This window comes from Mastigoproctus giganteus, chromosome 7 (genome assembly GCF_048544385.1).
Source record: "Mastigoproctus giganteus isolate SK-2022 chromosome 7, ASM4854438v1, whole genome shotgun sequence".
NCBI classification, from domain to species: domain Eukaryota; kingdom Metazoa; phylum Arthropoda; class Arachnida; order Uropygi; family Thelyphonidae; genus Mastigoproctus; species Mastigoproctus giganteus.
This window is the reverse complement of record NC_143581.1, coordinates 21,785,172-21,809,964: the sequence shown is the minus strand read 5'-3', so window position 1 is coordinate 21,809,964 and position 24,793 is coordinate 21,785,172. Positions and strand designations below refer to the sequence as shown.

The window sequence follows — 24,793 nt, the reverse complement described above, 5'->3', positions numbered from 1 at the left end:
CTGATTTCTTAAATACAGAAAGTTGTTCTTGTTAGTTTTTAAGGTATCAGCGATTTAGACTACATTGCTCCATCGTGTATTATATCTGTACATACCCGCAAGAGATCGGGCCGATTTGAGCGTTTTGCGAGCTAAAAAATCAGGAATGACAAACCCGGGGAACTCTGCTCCCTTCTTCTGAAATCGGATAACTATACGGAGGAAAATACAAAAGGACTCATCATACCATCCACAAAAACTCTGTCCAACACCATAATACAAAAAAAAAAAAAATAATAATACATTGGTCTTGCGTTGGACTAACAGTTTTAATGTGTTTGCTGGATGAAAAACTTGAGTTTATTGGAGGGGGAGAGTGTGCGATCCCACTCCCGAGGCAGACTAACTCAGCCACTGTTTGAAAAAACAAAAATTCCTCCTACTAGACGAGATTCGAACCCAGGTCTCTTATCTTTGTGAATAATGAAGTTTAAGTGCTGTCTTATACCACGTTTGATAGCTCTGGAACAAATAATTTCCCTGGCTGTCTATTGCTTATGCTTAGAATTAAAGCTGAGTCAGTTGAGGCTATCATTCTATAGTCACCTGCTTGTTTGCTGGATGAAAAATCCTAATAAAAAGTTAACCTGGAAAAATGTTATTTTTAAAATTAATTGTATGTAGTTATGTCTGTCCCTCCGCTTTCTCCAAGAGAGAGAGAGAGAGAGAGAGAGAGAGGGGAGGATGTAGTTGCGTGCTTATTATTCGTATTTTATATTTTTTTGCATTTAATATGGAAATTAATGTATAATGAGTAAAATTAGACAGAAGGAACAGCTAATTCATAAGTAATTGTTTCTTGAAGTCGGTTTGCCTGCCCCAAATATTACGAGTTGTATTCTTTATAAAAAGCAATTATAATATTGATTTGTTTTTTTAATTAAGAAACATTAATGTTAAATGAAAAGGTTCATAATCTCCAACTTTTATTTCAATGCCAATGAAATGCTTCTCATTTATTATGATTGACCTTCCAATCAGATGATTTTAAACAAGATTCATTCCGGAATAATATTTTTCCTTCTTTACCAATCGATTTTTGATATTCTTTCACTTCCAGAATTTTTTTTTTATATACAATTGTAAAATTTTACCATTCATGTATGCTCTTTTCTGATAATCATACATAACTTGGAGACTTCTTTTGAAGTATCTACGGTCTACAATTTTTCTACTATATATATATTTTTTTTTTATGGAAACCCCAAGCACATGAAGTATTAGAAGCTATAGTACTTAGTACCGTGCATAGGTTGTAGGCTGAGAAGGTGAAAGAAGATATTTTCTGATATTAGACTTGGACCCCTGTAGATTATAATTTTCAGGAAATACGTATGTGGAAGGTTGTTCCAGAAAATGGAATTTGAATGAATAAATGAGAAAGAAGAAAAGTTGGTTCTGGTTCTGTGAGTTTGAAGTTGGACAGTAAAAGGATGTTGACTGGTTGCAGCACGTGTTCGGATTGCTTTGGAAGAGAGAGAGAGAGCGGGAATTATAGAAGCCAATTCAGAAGAACAGTACCCATGGAAGTATCTATAGAAAATGAATGCAGCAGAAACGTTTCTATTGAATTTGTCCAAAAATAGGTAACATATGCCAAAATATCACCAGTAAATCGATACTGACGGAATCCATACTGGCGATCGGTGATCAGATGGAAGGTTTCTAGGTAGTTTAAGAGTTGGCGGTTAATTGATTTCTCCATTACTTTAGAAAGAGTAGGAGTAAGTTCAATGGGACGATAATTGGATGGGAGGTATTTGTCACCCTTTTTAGGAACTGGCTGGATATGAGCAAATTTCCAATCAGAAGGGAAAACACCTTTGGAATAAGAGAGTGAACAAAAAGGCAACACAGAACAGGAGTAATTTCAGGAGCACATGTTTTGAGAACAAGTGGAGAAATACCATCAGGACCTGGAACTTTCTTAGCATCGAGATTGTTCAAAATCCTTCTGACATCCTTTTGACTGAAGGACCACAGGAGGCATTGATTGGAGTATGGTGGGAAGTGGTTTACCAAAATCATCAGTATATGAGTTGGATGCTAGTAGATCAGCTTTATCTTTGGCTGAAGTGGCAATAGGAACCATTTCGTTTTGATAGAGGTGGAAATAGAGATGGACAAAAATTGCGGCCAATAGCTTTGTCCAGAGAATGCTTGATTTTTTTTTTTTTTTTTTTACTATTTGGTCAATAAGCAAGTTTTCTACTTTTAGCGTGTTCGAAATCTAGTTTGGACTGATTAATAACTGCTTTACAATTCTTGCGAAGTTTGGTGTAAGCAGAAAATGAAACTGAGGAATTAGAAACAAGCCAATTACGATATGCAACATTCTTCTCTTGGACAGCCTTAGCACATTTATTGGAAAACCAAGGTTTAGATAAAGGACGAGATTTTAACGTGGAGTGTGGGATAAAGGATTCCATTCCTGCAAGAATAATTTCACTGACACGTTCTGAACAAACATTGACATCAGAAGTTTTGAAACAGTAATCCGACCAAGGAAAAAAAGAAAAGAAATCTCGCTGATCATCCTTTTTTTTTTTTGCATTCTTGTAATGCCAAACAACACGAGGTTGAGAATGGCCAGTAGGGAAAGGCTCCATTGGAGAAAAGACCATCATCAAATTGTGATGAGGTGCCTAGAGGACCACTAACCTCGACCGTGTACTTAGGAGTTTGTGAGAAAAATATTAAGCGTGTTAGCTGTGTGGTTAGGATTGTCTGGTATTCTGGTAGGTAAATGAACAATCTGTGCGAGGTCATTAGTTATTGCCAAACCCTCAGCATCTCGACCAATTAGGTCCTTTATGACTAGAAAACGGGAGCCAGCTGGAGTTGTGAACATAAAATTCACCAGTAAAAATTACCTCACTGTTAAAAAATTGGACTAGAGAAAGTAAAGTTGCAAAGAGAGGAAGTTAAAGAGCTCCAAGTGATTAGTGGAGTTGGGGAACGATAGAGACAAAAGACGAATTTGAAAGAACGAGGTAGAGAGATTTTAAGCCAGAGAAGATCGAAAAGAGGAGATTCCAAATTATTAAGTCTCTGACAGGGAATATCAGAATGGACATATTCGCAAGTACCATATTTGAAGCGAAAGGAATCGTACGGCGAATAATCCAGGCAACTAAAATGAGCAGTGGTTGAATCAAGTGACGTATAGATGTACATATATAGATCGTTGGATAATCTGGTTGAGGTTATCCAACAACCTTCATCAGCAATAATGATTATTGCTGATGAAGGGCGGCCGCTGCTGCCGAAAGCTACGGTTTTAGTAATTTTAACATCTTTTTAGCGCTTTTATTTTTCATTCTTGTTATAATATCACCTTATTTTATTTTATTTTAATATACAGTTTATACAGTCAGTATATTTATTTAATAAAGGTATTTTATTGATTTGAGTCAGTGTTTTAGTAGCATTATAGATGAATCAACTGATAATTGGGATTCTGTCAGAAAAAAAGTACATAGGGTTTGGCATGTGGAAATGGAGAACATTTGAGATTAAAACTGAGACCATGTATATTTGTGAAATGAGCGAGGAAGTGTTTGGGATGTTTGATCTTTTCGCAGATAAGTTTGTTCTAACGACATTCGGTGGCTACCAATTGACTTGGCAAAAACCATTGTGGTTACACGTTCTTTGCTCGTTTGTACCCTGCTCTAGTACTCTTGCGGCGTGAGGCTAATGACCTGCTGGAAAGTGCTTTCCAGTTTCCATCAGTCCCATCAGCATTATAGATGAAGTCTTCGTTGTATCCTTCTTCCTTTACAAACAACTTCAATGTTTCTATAAAAGCGTTTGCTGAAGATAAGTCGGCAGAAAGCGTTTCTCCCTGAATTTCAAGTTCTCTAATACCACGCGCCTTTTCGAGCCAACCGGAACTTGCAGTTCACCTTCTCTATTTAATTTTGTATTAAAAATATCGCTTTTTCAGATATCGGCTTTCCTGAAAATCGCTTTTAAATAAACCACGCGTAGACAGCTTCTTCATTTCGAGTTTTTCTCATAACTTGACGTGTTCTAAATTGCCATCCTCGTTCATCAGATGTTTAGAGAATTTTATAATGCTTTCTCTATTTTTCTTTATATCTAAGGAAGTGCGAACTCAATATTTTTCAGCCAAAATACGTCCCGATTCACCCTTTTCAAGTACTCAGTTATTGCCGTTTTGTCTTTTAAGGTTAGCACAACACGTATTAAACAATTTTGTTTTTGTTTATAAATCGCACTCGAAAAAATACCCACTCACTAAACGAACAAGTGCATCGACTAACTGCGCTCAGGGCACGAGAAGGGCTCCTCCGTAGCCAGGTGGGCAGGAGCAGCAGTGAGTAGCACACGCTTCTTTATTATACTGGGGTTCGAGCCCATGACCACCAAATACGGAGGATACGGAAAGGTCAGGGAATGACCACCGCATGCTAATGCTCCTAAAAACCAAATAACAAACAACAACATCAGGGCACGAGCGTATTTCCGAATGCCGAATTGTTACATTCCATACTGGCGCGTGTACTGCACACCATCTACTGCTTCACCGTGCATTGCACAACATTGAACAACACAATATCCGCAGAAAGTTTTCTCTATAACGTAATATATTATGTATTTTTCACTGTGCAATCCGGATAATCGAGGTTCGGATAATCGAGTTTCTTCTGTATAATGATGCCACTGTGTAACTTTGGTTGGTTATACGACAGTAAACTGTTTTCGCCTTCAGACGCTTTTTAGCCCTAACCCTATATGTATGATAGTCACGTAAGGCGACATCTCAGCTGTACGGAGTGGGGGGGGTTGTTTAATTGTTCAAATCCACATTCATAAATTGTAGCTGTGCAACTCGGGCATTGTGCGCCGGGTTAATGTTCCTCTGTTATTCTAGTGTTAGGTGCAAGGTAATCAATTAACAAACATATTTTGTTGTCCTAGAAAATTGTGGCCAACGCTTTTCCAGGTGATGGTTGGCTTCGAAATTTCTTCGGGGTTGGTTTCTAATTTGAATTCAGGATCATGAAAATGCAGCCAAGTTTTATCGCCAGTCGCTAAACAGGATTAAAATCTATTTGGATTATCAAGAATTGATTTTAAAATTTATTTTGATGATTCCACCTTCTGATGTTTGTCGTGAATGGAAAGGTTTCTCGGAACCCATCTTGCAAATGCTTTCGACATTCCCAAATGCTCGTGCATTATTGCTAAAATGCTTCCATGGGAAACGTTAAGTTCTCTTTTTAATTTTGATTCTTATTTTCTAAATTTTTTTTTCTTCACTGATATCAATTTTCGGAAATGATTTGCTTCGGATAGTTGAGCAGACCTTGGATCACCCTCAACTGACTCCTATTCTCTTTTGAACTCTGTCGACCATCTAGAAACAGCTGCAGAACGAGGTCTTACTTTCCCAAACACTCTAGTCATTCTGTCATGGATTTCTTCAACATTTTTGCCTTCTTTGATCAAAAATTTGATTACTGATCGATGTCCGATTTATTGGATATTCATCCTTCTACCTACCAGCATAAAAAGTTAAATTTCAGAAAAGTGTAAGACATTGACATACAATTTTTCATGTTATTGTGTAAAACAATAAGCTATCAAAATAACCTATTATATAATTTATTACTATATTTTATATACCCTGTTCCTAAAACGTTTTGACTGCCCCTTGTAAAGAGTTTTTCAATTATTAGGAGTACTGTACTTACAGTATAAAACTGTGTATTGTGGAATTCGTAATATAATTCTTAAATATTTTTCAGAGAATATGAAGTGGGTTTTGTTATTTTATTTTAATGTTTAATATGGTGAAATATGTAACGCTCTCGTTTTAACTTCTAAGGTCATTATTGAATAAATTTAAGAGCAACAGACCAAGGAAAGAAGTCCGGAGAATATCACTGCCTTCAATAACTAACTCAATAGCTGTCTTTCTCGGTTTGTTGTTGTTGTTCAAGGAAAGAAGTCCGGAGAATATCACTGCCTTCAAAAAGCAGATATTGAACAACTATACACCGAGAAAGACAGCTATTGAGTTAGTTGAAGGAGTAGATCCTGGATGCCATAGAAACTTAAATAAATGCTCTTAACCTACCAGTGGCAAACGATTTCAGTAACAAAATTGAATATTTTGGTAGTCTAATTGTAAATGTGAAATAGTTGTTTTTAGAATGGAAAAATTAATAGTAGAACCACTAGAATTTTTCACTGAAGAATAACCCTCGTGGATAGCACAGTTGGTAGAATCGCCGTCCTTCCAACATCGAATTGAAAAGACCTAAGTTCTAGTACCGTTGATGACGGGAGGAATTTTTATGAGCCTTTTTCACAACATAGCTGAGTTAGTCGGTCTCAGGCGAAGGTAGTATGGTTTTTCCTCCCGGAAACTCTGGGTTTTCGTTCAGCAAACAGAAAAACACACGCAATTTACGACAATATACACGAAACAATATGGCCTTAGTCGCTGATGCTCCTAAATCCCCTATTAAAACAAACAACAACAACAGAAGAATAGGAAATGATATTCTTAAGTTCTTATCAATTCTTAGACTTAAAGTCTAGAAGTTAGACTTAAAGTCTAAGAACTGATAGTCAAAATCTTTCAAATCATTCGTCACTGTGCTTCCAAATATTTTGTTTCAAATACTTCTATCATTAACTTTGTGGTCTATTTTATATTATTTTATCTGCTATGGTTAAGTTTCTTCTAGCAAATTAAACTGCTGATCTTTCCAGACTGTTCTAGTCGAATAGACAAGAAAAACGATTTTCTGAAATAATTAAGATTCTCAAGATCCTTCTCCTTGATTTGATATCTTGAACTGAAGTGGTATTTGTCTATTTGCAGTTAATCCTTACATTATTAATTACTATATTAAACACCTGAAGCTGCCCTCTTGGCAGACCCGCTGTTAATTAAACAAAAATTTATCCAATACTTTCCTCTCTACCTGCCAGTCAACTAGTTCCTTACCCACCTCGTTAAATAATCATTTGAACCTAACTAAAGCACGCTATAATCCCTCTCAGACGTTAGCAAAAGCCTTTCTACCAAGAATGTTCTAAATAAGATTTCTAATTAATTTTCCATTGCTACACAACACGTTTAACGCCGTTTGATAATTCTTTATGTGATATATTCCTGCCATGTGATCTAGGAACACCCGGTCGTAGGAGTTCCATCAATTCTGATTGGCATACACATGATGCTCTATTTTTAACTGCAAGGTAATAAAATCATGTCACAGTTATAAAATACATTGGGCTGAATGATTAAGAATGCAGAAGCGTAAATTCCTTAAGTGTCAAAGCAGCTAAGGCTGTGAGGCGTCAGTATATTGTGTCTCGATAAATTTCCTATATTCTACAGTCGATTTACTTGTTTGTTGGAAGCAAAACGCGAGCTTCCGGGAGAAAAAAACCATGCAACCCTTGCCTGAGACCGACTAACTCAGCCACGTTGTGAAAAAAGACCATAAAAAAAATTCCTTGCGTCGCTGACGGGATTCAAATTTAGTCCTTTTCCACTCGGTGTGGGAAGGACAGCGATTGTATTCACTGTGCTACCTGTGAGGGCCTTTCCAAACTGAAGTTAATTCTACAACTGAAGGTCAATCATTAGGCTGCTCTCTCCAGGTAAGCTTTTGTAATCACTTGGAAGCAGAGATTAGTGAATGACCTCAGCCCAGCCCCGCCAAGTTTGGTTTATATTTTATTTTCATTGTCCAGTCACTTGAAATGACTACCGCTGTGGTGATGTCAAACAAATATCATTCATTGAAAGGACCTAAAACTATTACCACAGTGTTTTATTACACTGCAATTAAAAATTTCGATGTTGGCAAGGTAGCATGTTTTTTCTTTTGGAAACTCAGGTATTTTGTCCAGCAAACAGAAAATCGACCACAGAACGCGCTCAATTTACAAACATACTAGATATGGATTAAGCTGATGATGCGCCTGAATCTCCACAACAACCAAACATGAAGCCTTAGCCCGAGACCGACTAAATCGGTCACACCGCTAAAAAAAGGGTATTTTGTATTTTGCAATAAATCAATGTACTAATTGGGGAGCAATAATAAATAGAAGAATCCGTGCGTGGTTACGTTCAGTTCTGGTTAAAAAAAAAAAAGGGGGGGGGGTTTCCCTCCTATATTCAACGACGGCATTCAGATGAAATAATGATATTGGGATGTAATCTTATGACAATTGTTAATCACTTGTATTTGTTCATAGTAGTCTGACAGGTCGATGTTACATTGACGCAATATTTCAGACCTGTCTTGTCATTTTCTCAACAGTTACATAACCCTTATTATTATTATTATTAGCCATAAGGTGCAAGGAAGCCTGAGGCTTATGGTGCACCAGCCAAAAAAAAAAAAAATTTCTGAGTTACCCTGAGAGAGAGAGAGAGAGAGAGAGAAGAATGATGATATCCAGCTCAGGACCCTGGGTTTGCCAAGCCCATACTCACAAGATGTGAGCCCCTGGGGTAATTTATTCGAATAGGACAGCGATCAGCCCCCATACCGCTAATATTATAGGACTGTTTCTCTGCAAAACTGGCATGCTTTCCTCGCTTGTCAAGTACCCTGACTTTGCTTGCTATTGAGAATGTCTGGGACATGAAGCGCTAGCAGCTTAGAGCCATATTTCAGCCAGTCCAAACCATGGTATGAAGGGATATTGCTCAAGATGGAAGCAGGCATTCTTTTGACTCAACGCCAACATTCACAACAGTTTCCTCGCTTCTGGAAGGAGATTACACTTCGTATTAGGGTATGCTAGGTTTCGTATTAATAAATGATATTTCGTTCTAAATATTTCTTTTCTTCATTGTTACCTATTTGTATACCAAGTCTGAAATAAATCAATATACCAATTAGGGTGGAGCAGTTTTTTCACTAGTGAATGACCTCAGGATGACTGCCGATTTATATTCGATCCATTACCTCGACTGTGATCTTTTGCATTATCCGCCGGCTTTCTTGGAGAACCTGAATGCAATCTCCTAAAGTGCATTTTCTCTTCTTCCATTAATTATATCCTTCTGCCTTGGTACCCATATGATAGAAACATTCTGGCTAATTCTGGTTCTGTCTTCATACTAACCGATGCCCATACAGAACACACTAGATCTCCCAAAAGAAACATTTAGACCCTCATGGGTAGCACAGGTGGTAGAATCGCCGTCCTCCCCACAAGGGGTGAAATAGACCTGAATTCTAGTCTCGTCGATGACGTGAGAAATTTTTATGCACCTTTTTCACAAAGTGGCTGAGTTGGTCGGTCTCAGGCGTTGTAGCATGGTTCTTTCTCCCAGAAAATCGGATTTTTCATCCAGAAAACAGAAAATCGACCACAGAACACACGCAATTTAAAGACAATATACAGGGCGCAATATGGCCTTAGTCGCTGATGCTCCTGAACCCTACTACATCTCCTAAAAGCAGTTAGTTTCATACCTCTTTACTATGCTTCATTTATTTGTATTTTATTTGACCATCTTTTTCTCATTCAAAGGTTTAAGTCCTCGAGAGGCACCGCTTGCATTTAAGCCATGGAACCAAGCAACCAACTAACACTTGACTAGGCGCAATATAGCCGAAGCAGCTCTTCCGCCATAAAACCACAAACAACAACAACACATGACTACCTCGTATATTTTTAAAATTAAACTTTGTCCAAACTGCATGTGCAGAAAATGAAAAGTATTTTGTTACCTTTTCAATTTATGTTCATATATATTTCAATCAGTTCTTACCAGTCACGAAGCTGTAACATCCAAAGGCAGATTTCATTGTAAAACCATTAGACTCTAGACAATGTGAGTGTGTGTGTGAAAAGCGCCAAAGCAACTAAGGCTATGAGGCGAAAATATATTGTGTATTACGTGTACTTATGGTCTGGTTGCCCGTTTACCAGACGAAAACCCAAGTTTCCGGGAGGAAAAACCACTCAACCCTCCCCCTTATACCAATCCTCCCACTCAACTCAGCCACGTTGTGAAATAGCATTGAATTCCATTGAATGGAATTCGAACCTGGGAATTTTCCACCCGGTGTGTGGAGGATAGTGATTATGTCAAATGTATTACTCATGAGGACCAAAGTAGGAGTACCGTGATGTTCCCCCACATATTCCGATTTCTTATTTTAGTTATAATCCCACCAGATTGGGCTACTATTTTGATTATTGCCTTTTCTTTGCCCCCCATTATTGCTTCAAACACTCATCAAGTATCATTGAGACTTTTTGAAATTTTCCTCACCATGTATTAGGATTCACTTTCAGCGTTGTTTAAGCGTAATTAATCAGTATATTTCTGTTGATATATGTAAATTATCTATTTAATTAGAACCTCATGTCAGTTAATTAAAACCTGACATAAATTTTAACTTAACCATGTTTAAATTTTATAAAAAAAATAAAATGGTATAAAATGTCTTGATTTTTATCATTCTTCTATTTTATTTTTCTCCCATATTTCTAAAGTTTAAATTTAATTTATGAATTCTTGGTTTTCATTATGTTCTTATTTTTATTTATTTATATTGTATTTTGCTCTCGTATTTATATTATATATACTATATTGGAAAAGTATCCGGACACTCGTGAGATTTAGGAAAAATAACCCATACCTGGTATCTACGTGTCAGGAATAGGTTTAAAAAAAAAAAAAAGCAACTGCTTTTTTTATTGGGTAAAAGATAATAAATACAGTAGATGGAGTGTTGAGTTTGATTTCCAACGGAGAGTCTTCGTGGGAAGCCATATTAGCAATCAATCTGTTCGTGCCACTGCAGCATCCTAGATCAACAGTGGCTGATGTACCAAATCGAACCGAGAGACGTTTGGATAGACCTGAGAAATGAGAAATAGAAGGAAAGAGAGTGAAAAGTGCTGAGAACAATGATACGTAGTTCTTGTGAAGTCCTCATAGAATACTGTCAACCAGGAGTTTAAGGAGGCCACTGGAACGGATACGTATGGAGTTGCAAATTTACCAGATTTTACGGAAGAGCTACTACACAGAAACCAGAGATCACTGTGCACAGTGTCGACTTTCCTGGTGTACAACCCATTGTGGGAAGTTGGAAAGCTGTCTTATGGAGTGACGAATCACGGTTTGCTGTACTGAACAATTCTGCTCTTCCTACACTGCAATATCAATATGAAAAAGACCCTTTTTTTGTTTCCTCATGACAGTGAACCATGTCGTACTGCTCAGCCTCTTAGTGACTTGGTTTGAAGGGACGTGGAAAACCTTCATTGACCTGCTGAGAGCCCCCACTGAAAACCTTTGGAATGAACTGGAAACGGCTTCAGGCTAGGACAATACACCCGCATTCAATAGCTGAATTAGCAGCTGTGTTGGAGGAGGAATGGGCTAAAATATCACCTGTTATCAAAAATTGGGTTGGAGTCTACCGATCAAAATATAGTGTTTAATTACGGCCAAAGGTGAGGTGAGAGGTTATGAAATAGTGTATCAGTAAAAGGTTCTTCGCCAAAGAGATTGACATCTTCAATGATGCCATTCTCTTTTTGGCAGTACACGCCAATATGAAATTTTAGTTTTAGGATGAAATATTAAACGTTTGTCGATATAATTATGTCGAAACTGAATGGTGAAATAAAATAGGGGAAATTTTTATTCCGTTGAAAATTTTAAATCCTGCTCGCGCACCACGTGCACAAACTGTACAGAAGTGATCTCCTGCAGTGTACTCACTGCCATAATGTTCTTACAGTAAAACATACAGTACTTGACTTTCCCTGTTATTAAAAGCAAAGTCTAGTCGATGTGAAAAATCAAGTGGTTATAATCGATTATGGATTTTTGATAATCAAATATAAAGACATAATCGAAAGTGTGGCTATCGTTGAGAGAGAAAGAAAGAGGGAGAGAACGTAAAACTTGAGTTTTTATAACGTGAGTTTGATTCACTGTCATTATTTTTTTTTTTTTTGTTCAGATTCCTAAAGTTAACTGTGTATAATTAAATGCGTTACTTTATTAACCTTAATAGTTACAAATGTAATTTACGTATGTTTCTTAATATATGAAAACGGCCAGTCTTTAATTTTAAGTAGTGTGGATGTTAGAAAATAAGGGGATAGTAGTTAGTAGTAGTAGAGGCATGTGATGCAAGAAAGCAAGCTTATGTAGCATCAACCAAAAAAAAAAACCATTTCCCACATCCATTCCTTCTAAACATTTGTCCAGTTCCTCCTTGAATTCATTTAAGCACAACTTCCACAACGACAGATGGAAGTTTGTTCCAGCAATCAACTACCTGCTGGCTGAAGGCTAATTTCCGCACATCTATTCTACAACTGGCTATCCTCAATTTGAATTTATGCCCCCTTACGTTCGTAATTTGAGCAAGTGGAAGAGTTCCATCAAAATTCAGCGTGCTCAACCCATTCAAGGCCTTATACACCTCAGTCAGATCACCTCGCAGGTGCCTAGTCTCCAGACGCTCCAATTTGCAGGACTTAAGCCTTTCTTGGTAAGAGGAGCACTTCATTCCCCTCACCAATCTTGTTGCTCTTCTCTCTACTCGCTCAAGCAATCTCCATCTTTCCTAAAATGAGGCCTTCAGATCTGAACGCAGTGCTGAAAGTGTGGCGTGGCCATTGCCTTATACAAAGGGACAGTCACCTCCTTTTCCCTGCTACACTGGTTTGCAAAACTTAAGGACCAATCAGGTTTTCACCTGTAGCTTCTCTTAGGAGTGGCCTTATTTTGGGAAAACATACCAAAGGAACCTCGTGAGGTACAGAAATAATGAAGGAAACAACAACGGAAACAAAACGGTACAGAGGGACTTTATTCAAAAATAGCAACATAGCACTGGCTGCCATGATACAGATGCATCACTGCCAAAGATGGAACAAAGGGAAGAGGTGGTCCTCAGTAGGAGATATGGCCACCCCTAATGTCGATGCAGGCTTGCACCGCCTGTCCATACTTAGAACAATGTTGCTGATAAGTTCTTGCGGTAGTATCGTCCATTCCTCTGTCAGCGCTATCTTCGGCGTCATCGCCATTGCGGGATGAAGTTGGTGAACATTTTTTGGTGGGTGTGGACATGCCGCTAGGCGTCTCCCCAGAGCGTCCCATATGTTTGCGATGAGATTTATATCGGAAGAATGGGCAAGTCAATCCATACGAACAATGTCCTCACTTTCCAAAAGCATATCAACAGCTGCAGTGCGATGGGGTGTGGCGTTATCATCCATAAACACGAACTCGGGGCCAATTGCACCTCGGAACAGACGCACATGGGGAAGGATTACCTCAGTACACTAGCGTGCACCGGTTATAGTACCGCCTTCCAGTATCTGGAGTTTTGTACATCTATCCAAGATAAGCCTCCCCAGACGAGAACACCTCGACCGCCATATCGATCGCTTTCAGTGATGTTTGCGGGGTGATACTGTGTGCCAACCTCTCGCCAGATTAGCTGACACTGGAATTGCTGCTGAGACTGAATCTACTCTTATCAGTAAATAGTACCTTACCCCATTGCGCTGTTGTGTAGTCCTTGAGTTCGATGCAGCACTGTAGACGGTGTTTCCGATGGGCAGGGGTTAAAGGGACACAGCATATTGGCCGTCGGGCAAACAGTCCACCTTTGTGGAGTCGCCAGGCCACAGTAAACCGCGATATTCTGCGTCCTGCACTCCTGTGCAGCTGGTTTGCAATGGAGCCCTCTGTCTGGTGTCGGTCCCTCTTGGCTTGTAGGAGTATATAGCGTTCATCTTTGGGCGTTGTTTTTCGTGAACGACCACCACTGGTCCTTCGAACAGCTGTACCTGTCGTTCTGAAGGCCGACCACGCACGTGAGACGATGTTATGGGCGATACTGAACTCTGCAGCCACACTCCTCGCACTTCTACCTTCCTCGAGCTTCCCAATTATTCGACCCCGGGTAAAGTCATCCAGATGTTGTCTACTGGCCATTTCGTTGTCTGTAGGACTGTATGAAACCAATGGAACGTCTGTAACAATCGTGCTCACCATTCGGTACTTTGCACTTAACTGCTGAACTGCTGCTTTTATCTGTTTATGTGAGCTCTCATCACGATTCAAATTTTTGCATGTGCACCAGCTTTCTACTGAATGGCCACAGTTATGCAAATCGCCACAGGCTGTTTCGTTTCATTTTGTGGTTGTAACCTTTAGAAATAGTGTTGGTCCTTAAGTTTTGCACACCAGTGTAGCAATTAGTGCAATCTAATTTAGTCTAATTCGGACGAATCTGTATATTAAAATAAAATAAATATGAAGTAAATATTGCCAAATAACAATATTTATTTTTAGTGAGAATTTATCGCAAAAGAATTTTTGCATTTATTTATGCCTTCCAAATGCTCGTCTGCCATTTTAAACGAAGCCATTGCATGGTCACGTGCTAAATTATGCTATGCTATGCATATGTAATACCTGAGCTCCCTCTTTTCTGTAATTTTCTTTCTCTCTCTCTGTTTGCGAGTAACCGAGTTCTCGCGGTATTAAAATATTTATGGATGAGCTGAATGCATTTCAGCAAATGTGTGACATCATTTTACGTAAAATACGAATATACGATGCAAAGCCGTTTCTTGCTGCATGTAAATGTTCCCATGTACCGTGGATTGAGTTTAAAGATCCTAGTCACGCTAGATACTAGAGATTATGCAGGTGTCTTAATTAGGCACTCAAAGGGTGACACCTGCTCTCGAATGCCACATGTTCACGTATTAGCGACACAAACCAGACGCCTCGCTTTTCTCTGCTCAGGAAAATCTGGTTGAGGTTTTAATTAAAATCCGATTTTCCACAAGGTCGGATTATGTTTAAATAACGTACACGTTGTTGGATACTGTACAATCGTTTCGGGGTAAATTTGAAATTTAAACGCATGTATCGATTCTTTGACACACCAACGCGAAACCATTGAGATGAGTGATTTGCTAAAATAGCAAATGATAAAATAGATAAAAGAACACAAGTTGATCGTAGAACTCGACTTACAGTCGGACAGGAGTAAAATTACTGACTTGGATATTTATTGTAGTAAAAGAATATCAAACTTACATGTCTAGTACAAACACTTAACGTTACCAACACATATTCCCGGGAGTATCTGGAAAGGCCGACTGCCATCCGAATTACTTATATACTTGGGCAATGATTATTTTAATTCAAGGAAAAATAATTTTTTTACAATTTACTTAATATACTTGGACTTTCTGTCATTTCCAATATATCTTAGACATTATTACTGGGATTTAGATCTGGAGAATTAAGCTGCCATGGTTGATATTGGAAATCTTGGGCATTTCTCCTCGAACCATTCAGATACAATTTCTGCATGGTAGATAGTTGCGTTTTTGTCTTGAAAGAATTCATCACAATCCGAGTAAAAATGAAACATTGCAGGATGAAGTTGGTCTGCTATTACAGAAAGATATTCGATGGAGGTAACACAACCTTCTAACGGTATGAGCGGATCCTGTCCAACAGAACGTAACCAATACCACCTCCACCCTTGCGTGTTAGAGACGAGGCAGTCTGGCTTTGTGTACCGTTGGTGTAAAAAGAAAAAATCGGGACTCGTCAGATCACATGATATTTCTCCACTATCCCGGCTTAGCGTTGGCGGCATCACTCGACTCGAATCTTTCGATTTTTTTACAGACGTGGCTTTCGTATAGGCACGTGACTACCACACGACTCAGATTCTTTAACTCCGTTGGTTCATTTGGAAATGGGTCTTCCTTTGCATAAGTTGAATTAATCATTTCCTGCACACTGGATCTTCTGTTCCAGACGCATAAGTCACTTTAAGTTCCTGCTGTCTCGTTCTCACAGTACCGACTATCTTTCGCATTTCTTCCTTTTAGGGCTGCATTCTCCTTTCGTCTTCCAGTCTTTGTGTACTTTTGAGATGGTTGCTTTTGACACATCAGTGATTTCCTTCGTTTTCTCAATTGTGGTTCCAGGTAAACACGCTCCAACAGTGACACCTTACTGAAAATTAGAAATATGACCTGTCTTCCCCATGGCCCGATCGACATTTATTTCATGACGTCAATCGCAAAAGGTTTCCATTATTTTGGCCTGATGACTGTACAAACAGAAAATGGCCTTTTTTATTTCCCGATGGCAGACTGTCTACTGTGCATATTGAGTTGGTTATAGGGTTTTTCATTAGGCGCATCAGCGACTTAGACCATTTTGCGCCATATATATTATATCTGTAAATTGCATACGTTCTGTGGTAGTTTTGCTGTTCACTGAACGAAAAACTTGAGTTTCCGGGAGAAAACCCACGCTACCCTCGTCTGAGACCGACTAACTCAGGCACGTTGCGAAAAATACCCATAAAAATTCCTCGCATCATTGACGGGATTCGAACTTAGATCTTTTCCACATTGTGTGGGAATATATTGGATAATACAGCCTTGAATATGTATGCTAGCACAGAGGTAGTCGGAAGCAAAGGTAAAATGAGAGTGGGTGTTGGAAAAAGATTGCATGGAAAACTTACTAAACGACATAAAACATTGAAGCGTATAACAACTACAAGTTGATCTGTATCAAAACAGAAAAGTTAGGCTGGGTATGATAAATCACTGGCTAAGAGATAGAGGAAAGAATGGGTACATGGAATTTTCATGTATGTAAATAAAAAAGAAAGCCCTCGTGGGTAGCAATGGTTTGTAGGATCGTAATCGTCCCCACACCGGGTGGAAAGGACGTCAGTTCGAATCCCGATGATGACGGGTGGAATTTTTATGGGTCTTTATCACAATGTGGCTGTTAGTCGGTCTCAGGTAAGGGTAGCATGGTTTTTCTCCGGGAAATGCGGGGTTTTTGTCCAGCAAACAGAAAATCGACGTCAGAACACACGCAATTTACAAACAATATACGCAGAGAAATATGGCCTTAGTCGCCGATGCCCCTAAAATCTAATAACAACAACAAAAGAAAAGAACGAGTCAGATCCGACCCTTGCTAATGAGTGTGGGAAAGTCTTAGATAACCCGGTTGTTTCTGATTATGTTGTAGTTAGGTTTTTTAGGAGCATCAACGACTACGACCATATTGCTCCGTGTATATTGTCTGTAAATTGCGTGTATTTTGTGGTCGATTTTCTAGTTTGCTGGACGAAAAACCATGCTACCCTCGCCAGAGACAGGCTAACTCAGCCACATTATGAAAAAAGCTCATAAAAATTTCTCACGTTATCAACGGGACTCAAACTCAGGTCTTTTCCGCTTGGTTTGGGAAGGACGGCTTTCCTACCAACTGTGCTACCCACGAGGACTGTTTCTGATTAACTGAAGAGGTACTTTTAATCGATCTTTACAGAAGGAAGGCCCCTTATAGTGACGAGAGGCTGTGCCGATGAGTCTGAGCGATATTAAATTAAAGATACTGAAATTATAAAAGATTTTTCATTAGAAAAACTTTCGAGCCTAAAAACAAGGTGCCTTGAATTGATGGGATATACCTAGCCATTGTGGTTGATTTTTAAGAGCACCGGCGACTTAGACCATATTGCTCTGTTGTGCGTATGTCTATAGAAATGTGTATTCACGGATCAATTTGAATGTCGTGCGAGCCGAAAAACCAGGAATAACTCACGGGGGAACCTTACTCCCTCCGCCTGAGATCCTTACTACAGCCCCAGTTGAAAAGACCATTAGAAATTCCCCCAATGATCAATGGCATTCGAATTCAGGTCTGTCATCAAAACGAGTGGCGAAACCCTGTCGTGGAGGGCTATACAGGCTACGTAGTAATTTGGAATGAGGCAGTAAGACAATGCATTAGCCCATTAATCTTAATTACGAGGGCATCTTTGGACTCGGAAGGGATTTCTTTGGGTTGAAGAAGTGGCAATGTATACATAAAGGAGTTTTTGCGAGCGAAGTGGGAAACTGTAGACCCCTCAATGTAACTTCAGTTGTGGTTAAAATCACAGAGCTAGGACATTTACAGTACAATACCGGAATATTTAGATAGAAATGGAATTCTGAATGATAGACAACAAAGTTTTATTAGGAGAAAAATCAGGTTTAACGAACCTTTTTAACTAGTTAATACAGTCACTCACTGGATGTAGAAAATAATTTCAACATTATTATGATTTTAGCAATGCATTTGACTCAATCCCGCATAAGAGGTTACTGTAAACGCTGAAACATATTCGGGTCACATCATACTTCTTATATGGATCGCAAGGTGGCTACAGGGCAGGAAGCAGAGGGTTATGATTAATGGTTACTCCTCAGATTGAATTAGCATTAGAAGTGGTGGATCACTGTTTCTGATTTTCTTAAATGCCATCTACGAAGGGACAGAGGGCGTGACATCAAAATTTGCAGAGATGTGAAGATTGGAGGAATGGTTAATGATCAACGCTAAGCAGCACTCCTTCAAGATGACTTGGATAGGCTTCAAGGACAGTCAGAAAAGTGGCAATTATGTTTCAATGCAGCAGAATGCGAGGTCCTGCACTTGGGTAACAGCAACCTCAAAATGGCATATATTTAGCCTGTTGAATTAAAAACAGTAGAGGAAGGAATATGATTTGGAGTTTAAGATACGGGTGGATGTGAAGGTGTTCGCCAGTTTAGGCACGCAGCGAGGAAGGCCTATAGTGACCGGTCGATGATTTATTGAAAATTTGCTTGTAGAGATAGGGAAGTCATACTCCCACTGTTCAAGGCAATTGTATGATCGCACATGAGATATTGGTCCAAGTGTGGAGACCGCATCTTAAAAAATAATAATAATAAAAAAAAAGTCCAGCTTCTTCCAAATGTCCAAAGATGTGCAACCCACTTTGTGAGATCTGCAAAGGCGCCGGTATGAGAAAGACTTCGAATATGTGGGCTGCAAAGCTTAGCCGTTTAGAGATTAGTAATTTTTCTGCCTGCAAGCCTTCAAAGTGACCCAATTTAATTACAACCACTCTTTTTACTTCATCCAAAAAGTTCCTGTGTGGTTGTTTTTTTGAGTCTTCGCATTTCTAATTGCAGTATTGCTGTTAATGAAAGAACTATTTTTTGCCTTGTTTAAAGCGTCAACAAAAAATGTAAGGACTCTACCTTTCAATAAGACACGTGAAACCTGAGTAAACAAAATAAAGTAATTTGCAAGCGAAAAGGTAGTAAATATTTAAATATCAGAACTCTTCAATAGGATTTGTAAGGATTCAGACTTTCGAGAAAGAAATTTTCGAAAAATTTATCCATTTGTAGATTAATCTTAAGACCATTTCGATCAATTATATTGGTGGTTGGAAGTAAAAGAAGTCTATCAAAAGACGGTAGCTAAAATGTATATTCTTGCAGTGAATTTCCAATGGGCGACCTCTTTTAATCATGTAGTTGGGGGGAAAAAAGCAACTGAATTGTCTGGCATTTTTATTTTATTATTTTTATGTCTCTTCTTGCTCTTGAAACCTTTTCAAAGACGACAGTTAAATTCATCGTCAAAAGGTTACGTTAATGAATTATTATTATTACTTTAGCTTAATAAAATCATTGGTCAGGGAGGTGTTATTTTTGAAACAAAAACTTGGAAGTGTTGACAAAATTAATATGTATGTTTGTACATAGTTTTCCTTAGGTATTTTTTCCTCCATTTTTCTAGTTGTTGGGTTTTAGGAGCATCAGCGACTAAGACCGTATTTCTCTGTGTATATTGTATGTAAATTGCGTGTGTTCTGTTGTTGATTTTCCGTTTGCTGGCCGAAAATTCGAGTTTTTGGGAGAAAAAACTATGCTACCCTCACCTGAGACTGACTTACTCAGCCACGATGTGAAAAAGGCCAATAAGAATTCCTCTCGTACAACAACAGGACTCGAACTCAGGTTTTCCACCTGACATGAGAGTTCGAAGATACATTGATAATGTGATTTCACTATTACCAATTTTAGACACACACACCAACCGTTTATGACTGGTTGAATAATGAAATAAAATAAAATAAAATGATAGAAAAGACTGTAAAATAATATTTACAAAAAACTTTTAATCATTTACAAAAAACTAAACTATAACAAAAGTTAAATAAGTTAAAATGCATTAAAATATAAATATAAAAGCGATAAAAAGACGATAAAAAACACTGAGCTTTCGGAGGTGTCTTCCTCCTTCCTCAGTAATAGTGAGACTTAAATGACACATCCTTAAATACCAGGTTCACGGCACTATTACTTTTAAGAAGCATTAGTAGAGCCATACGATGCAAGAAAGCAAGCTTATGCAGCATCAGCCAAAATAAAAAATCACGCTCCCATTTCACCCCTCCGTTCGTTCCAAGTACCTGTCCAGCTCAGCTTTAAATTTATTTAGGCTATCAACTTCCACAACAAATGATGGAAGTCTGTTCCACCAACCAGTCACCCGCTGGCTAAAGGCAAACTTCCGCACATCTGTCTTTCCTCAATTTGAATTTATGCCCTCTCAAATGATTATTCTGAGCAAGAGGAAGTATCCCTTCCGCATTGAGCATATTCAAACCATTCAAGGCTTTATACACCTCAGTCAGATCACCTCGCAGATGCCTAATCTCCAACACTGTAATTTGCAAAATTTAAGCCTTTCTTCGTAAGAGCACCCCTTTGTTCCATTCACTAATCTTGTTGTCCTTCTCTGTACTCCTTCCAACAGCTCTACATCCTTCTTAAAATGAGACCTCCAGACCTATATACAGAACTCAAGGTGTGGCCTGACAATTGCCTTATATAAGGGGATAATCACTTCCTTATCCCTGCTAGAAAAATTTCATGTATGTCATTTTCTGAGCAGTGCAGATGGTCTGCAAGCTACCCTTACAGACCGTCTGCACTGTCAGAAAACTTCATATCTGCCTGCACAATTACCCCCAGGTCCTTTTCGTTCTCTACCACTGTCAGTGTAGTACCACAGAGTTTATACGTCACTCTACTGTTGCTGCTTCCCATATGTAGTACTTTACATTTGTCAATGTTAAACTTCATTTGCCACCTCTCAGCCCATCTGCTCAACTTTTCTAGATCCTATTTGCAGCAGCGTACTGTCATTAGTGTCCTGAACAACCCTGCTAACCTTCATATCGTCTGCAAACTTGGACATTAAGCTTGATATATCATCATCAATATTTATAAATACAGAAAACAACAATGGACCCAATACTGAACCCTGAGGGACTCCACTAATAACATTAGTCCACGATGAGCAGTGTCCATTGATTACCACTCTCTGTCTTCTCCCCCTCAACCACCCCTTTATCCATAGCAGCAATTTGCCTCCAATGCCACACTGCTCCAACTTGTGCAGCAGTCTTCCATATGCAACAGTATCAAAAGCCTTTCTAAGATCCAAATATATGATATCAAAGTTTTCCCTGCATCCAGTTCCTATGTGACCACATCATAGTATCCAATCAAATTGGTCAGGCAATACTTTCCCTTAACAAAACCATGCTGTGTCCGAGCTATAACTGAAGTCTTGTCTAGATGATTCTGTAGTGCTTCTTTAACCAGTGCCTCCATCAATTTTCCTGGAACAGAAGTGAAACTAACAGGTCTATAATTACCTTGTGTTGTCCTTTGATTCTCCTTTGTGAATTGGGGTCACATTTGCACATCTCCAGTCCATGGGTACCTCCCCCCTGAGTCCAAAGAAGCCCTCATAATTATGGCTAAGGGTCTGCTTACTTCCTTTGCTGCCTCCTTTAATATAACTGGATAGATCCCATCCACCCCGGGTGCCTTTTTTTATGTTTATCTTCAACAATTTCTCCTCCACTTTCCTCTCAGTTACTACAAAATCATCCAGCTCACTGCCAGAGTTTAACTCACCTGTGGCATTCCCCTCCCTGAATAACTCCTCATGGGTGAATGTAGATGCAAAATACTCATTTAGTTTGTTAGCCACCTGAGCAGAATCATCAACAGTTGAACCATCAATATCCAGTGGACCAATCTGATTCATCCCCTTCCTTCTAGAGTTTACATAGGTAAACAACTGTTTCCTGTTTTTCTTTGCATCCTTTGCCAAGGATTTCTCATAGTCTGCCTTTGCCTGCCTAATCTCCTTTGTAACTTGGTTACGGACCAGCTTATATCTACCATAGGCTTCTGTGTCACGTGTTAATTTGTATGTATTCGATGCATTTTTCTTCTCTGCCACATGTCTCATTAGTTCATCTGACAACCATTTAGGCCTAAACCTTGAACAATATTTCTTAGTTGGTATGTAAAGCCTAGTAGCTTCCAAGATAAGTTCTTTGAATGCTTCCCATTTTGAATTTGCTGTTGGTAACATCATCAGTTGGTCCCACTGTATAGAATTTAAATACTGTCTCACTCCATCGTAGTCGTCTTTACGGAAGCAATAACCCTTCCCTTTACCCCTAATGGTAGTTACCTCTTTGAGTAAATCCCACTTCAGCACACTGTGATCACTGCCACCTAGTGGTTCATTTATCTGCAGATTCTTAATGCAAGAAGAATCACTGCTGATAATCAAATCAAGAGTATTCCTCCCTCTAGTTGCCTCCCGAACATGTTGATGTAGAAAACAATCATCCAATAAATCCACAAAAGCCTTGCTAGTGTGTGAGTGACCAGCCCCCAAATTCTAGTCAATATCTGGGAAATTAAAATCTCCCATTATAAGACTCTCTGATTTACTGGCCCACTCTATTTCCCTGTACAGTTCCTTATTATACTCATCAGAGTCATTAGGCCTATAGCACACTCCTACTCTCAATTTTGATCTCCCAATGCTTATGTCACACCAAACTGACTCGACACTGCACTGTCCAGCGATGTCGACTGGCTTCACTTCCTTGGATTTTATGTTTCTTAACTAATAGTATAACCCCTCCTCCCTTCCTCTCTTGTCTATCCTTAAGCGTAAATATTAAAGAACAGCTTAGTGAGGCCTACAGACTTTCGATCTGCAAGCATAACAGAAAAGTTACCAAGAATCGTGAGGTATTATCTAAAATAATAGACTGCATTAAATTTATTTTGTGGACAGTCTGAAATTCCTTTACGTGGACATGTCGAAAAAGAGGATTCTAAAAATCCAAGAGTATTCAGAGGATTAATAAATTTTGCCTGTATACAAATTTGTATTAGATTCCAATTTAAAGAACAATTTAGAAAGTAATGCGGCATTTAAAGGAATTTCAAAAATATTCAGAATGATATTCTTGACCGTTTGTTGCCAATATGCCGGGATGAAATAAAAAGAGAAATTAAAGTAGCTTCATTCGTAGCTGTCATGGCTGATTACACAACAGATGTTTCAAAACATATACAAATGGTAATTTTTCTGAGATATGAACTGAATGGAGACGTTTTGGGGTTTTTTCACTCCAGAAAACCAAACGGCAGACGCAATATCGAAGTGCATTCTAGATCAGTTAGACATAATCCTCGAAGGAAATACTCAAAACTGGTTGCTCAGACATTTGATGGCGCAAGTGTGATGAAAGGCAAGAAAGGGGGAGTTCAGGCTAAAATAAAAGAAGTGTACAAAAAATGCACATTTTACTCACTGCTATGCACTCCAACTGAGTCTGATGATGAGAAATGCAACAAGTAGTACCTGAGATTCAAGAATATTCTTTTCGAACCTCATGTCGATACCAACATTTTTCTCGAGAGCATTTTTCTCAGAAAGCATATGGACAGCCGTGTTGGCCGACCTTCCCCTACAAGATGGAACTTCAATATACGCACTGTGAACAGCATTTATGAAAATTTTGAATCCTTAAAAAAAAGTGCATGGAGGAACTACAAGCGACAGCAAACACAGATAAGACGATTTCAGAAGCAACTGGAATTTTGCATCTTGAGTAATGAAAAATTCGAGTTCTGGTTAGAACTTTTCCATCAGATAATGCCTCACGTAAAAGTTATTTATAATCAAATGCAATTTCGAGAAATTGAGGCAGTTAAAATACAAGAATGTATAGGAAACTTCAAGAATGCCATTCTAAAAATCAGGAATTCAATGTATTGTGAAAATCCTTCAAAAACACTCATGATTGAAGCGAAGGAAGTATGTGACTTATAAGTGTTGACATAGGTGAGAGATACTTTTACAAAGCAATTAATTGCTGCTAAATTGTTTAACAAGGAGAACTTTGTTATTTTTGTGTACGAAAATACCCATGGAAGAGGTAAGGGAGGCTACTGAGGCATAGCCCACGATTGAAAGAGAAAAACCTCTTTCGGAATTACAAGTTTTCTATAGCAGACATGATCTACACAATTATTGCAAATTAACTGACTCGCTGAAATTTATCTCAGAAAATAATCTAGCTGAAGTTCTTGGTGAACTTACAAAACTCATAAAAGTTCTTTTGACCATTCCGATGACTACTTCAGATCCCATTCGACGTTAAAAAGAATAAAAACATTTTTAAGGAGCACTATGAATCAGGAAAGGCTAAATGCTCAAGCAGTGCTTTCAATAGAGAAAAGCTTAGTCAACAGGGCACCAAACTTGAATGAAAAAGTTATTAATCATTTTTCAACAAATAAAAACCGAAGAATGGATTTTGTTTTTAAATAAAAGTTCAAGTCTGTTAATGGTAAATGTCTAGTTAATGTTTTGTAGTATTTTTAACTCACTTATTATTATTACTGTGTATGTCTACGTGTCTTATAACCAAGGCAATTTAATGTAACTTTAAGACGCAGCATCAGAGTTTCGAACCGC

At 38.5% G+C, this 24,793-nt stretch overlaps 1 protein-coding gene across 1 annotated transcript in view; it reads left to right on the top strand.

The window, feature by feature from the left end:
- The window catches only part of LOC150082632 (NACHT domain- and WD repeat-containing protein 1-like), a 229,864-nt gene that overhangs the window by 90,231 nt on the left and 114,840 nt on the right, over positions 1–24,793 (top strand).